Source organism: Triticum dicoccoides, chromosome 5B (genome assembly GCF_002162155.2).
Source record: "Triticum dicoccoides isolate Atlit2015 ecotype Zavitan chromosome 5B, WEW_v2.0, whole genome shotgun sequence".
In the NCBI taxonomy this organism is placed as follows: domain Eukaryota; kingdom Viridiplantae; phylum Streptophyta; class Magnoliopsida; order Poales; family Poaceae; genus Triticum; species Triticum dicoccoides.
In genome coordinates, this window is record NC_041389.1 from 539,442,067 (window position 1) to 539,444,686 (window position 2,620).

Here is a 2,620-nt window from a genome sequence, read left to right on the forward strand (position 1 = left end):
CAAGAAATAAAAATAAAATTGGTTTGCCTCCCAACAAGCGCTATCGTTTAACGCCCCTAGCTAGGCATAAAGGCAAGGATAGATCTAGGTATTATCATCTTTGGCACGCAATGCATAAGTGGCTATCATAATAGATTCATAAGGTAATTTAATTTTCTTTCTAGGAAAGTATTCCATGCCTTTCCTTAATGGAAATTGGAATCTAATATTCTCTTCTTTCATATCAATAATTGCACCAATCGTTCTAAGGAAAGGTCTATCAAGAGTAATAGGACATGAAGGATTGCAATCTATATCAAGGACAATGAAATCTACGAGCACATAATTCCTATTTGCAACAATAAGAACATCATTAATTTTTCCCATAGGTTTCTTAATGGTGGAATCCGCAAGGTGCAAGTTTAAAGAACAATCATCAAATTCACGGAAACCTAACACATAACACAAAGTTTTTGGAATCGTGGAAACACTAGCACCCAAATCACACAAAGCATAGCATTCATGGTATTTAATTTTAATTTTAATAGTAGGTTCCCACTCACCATAAAGTTTACTAGGGATAGAAACTTCTAATTCAAGCTTTTCTTCATAGGATTGCATTAAAGCATCAATGATATGTTTGGTAAAAGCCTTATTTTGACTATAAGCATGCAGAGAATTTAACACGGATTGCAACAAAGAAATACAATCTATTAAAAAACAATTATCATAATTAAATTCCTTGAAATCCAAAATAGTGGGTTCATTGCTATGTAAAGTTTTGACCTCTTCAATCCCACTTTACCAATTTTTTCATCAAGATCTAAAAACTCCGAATCATTGGGATGCCTATTAACTAAAGTTGACTCATCTCCAGTCCCATCATTATCAAGATTCATATTTCAAAATAAAGATTTAATAGGAGACACATCAATCACTTTTAGACCTTCATCCTTATTATCATGAAAACTAGAAGAACACGCTTTCACAAAGCAATCTTTTTAGCACGCATCCTAGCGATTCTTTCTTTGCACTCATCAATGGAAATTCTCATAGCTTTGAGAGACTCATTGATATCATGCTTAGGTGGAATAGATCTAAGTTTCAAAGAATCAACATCAAGAGAAATTCTATCCACGTTCCTAGCCAACTCATCAACCTTAAGCAATTTTTCTTCAAGCAAAGCATTGAAATTCTTTTGAGAAATCAAAATTCTTTAACACTAGTCTCAAAATAAGAGGGCATATTATTAAAATTTCCATAAGAGTTGTTGTAGGAATTACCATAATTATTAGAGGAATTACTAGGATACGACCTAGGATTAAAGTTTCCTCTATAAGTGTTGTTACCAAAATTGTTCATACCAACAAAATTCACATCCATAGATTCATTATTATTCTCAATCAAAGTAGACAAAGGCATATCATTGGGATCAGAAGAAACACTCTTATTAGCAAACAATTTCATAAGTTCATCCATCTTTCCACTCAAAACATTAATCTCTTCAATTGCATGCACCTTTTTACTAGTAGATCTTGTTGGGGAATGTTGCATAAAATAAAAATTTTCCTACGTTCACCATGATCAATCTATGCAGTCATCTAGAAACGAGAGAGGGGAGTGCATCTACATACCATTGTAGATCACGTGCGGAAGCGTTCAAGAGAACGAGGTTGAGGGAGTCGTACTTGTCGTGATCCAAATCACCGGAGATCCTACTGCCGAACGGACGGCACCTTCGCGTTCAACACACATACGGTTGGGAAGACGTCTCCTCCTTATTGATCCAGCAAGGGGGAAGGAGAGGTTGATGAAGATCTAGCAGCATCACGGCGTGGTGGTGGATGCAGCAGCGATCTCGGCAGGGCTTCGCCAAGCACTTGCGAGAGGGAGAGGTGTAGCAGGGGAGAGGGAGGCGCCAGAGACTTGGGGTGCGGCTGCCCTCCCTCCCCCTCTTTATATAGGCCCCCTGGGGGGGGGGCGCCGGCCCTAGGAGATGGGATCTCCAAGGGGGGGCGGCGGCCAAGGGGGTGGCTTTCCCCCCAAGGCAAGTGGAGGCGCCCCCACCCCTAGGGTTTCCAACCCTAGGCACAGGGGGGCCCAAGGGGGGGCGCACCAGCCCACCAGGGGCTGGTTCCCCTCCCCACTTCAGCCCATGGGGCCCTCTGGGATAGGTGGCCCAACCCGATGGACCCCCGGGACCCTTCCGGTGGTCCCGGTACAATAACGGTGATCCCCGAAACTTTCCCGATGGCCGAAACTGCACTTCCTATATATAATTCTTCACCTCTGGACCATTCCGGAACTCCTCGTGACGTCCGAGATCTCATCCGGGACTCCGAACAACTTTTGGGTTACTGCATACTAATATCTCTTCAACCCTAGCGTCACCGAACCTTAAGTGTGTAGACCGTACGGGTTCGGCAGACATGCAGACATGACCGAGACGCCTCTCCGGTCAATAACCAACATCGGGATCTGGATACCCATGTTGGCTCCCACATGCTCCTCGATGATCTCATCGGATGAACCACGATGTCTAGGATTCAATCAATCCCGTATGCAATTCCCTTTGTCAATCGGTACGTTACTTGCCCGAGACTCGATCGTCGGTATCCCAATACCTCGTTCAATCTCGTTA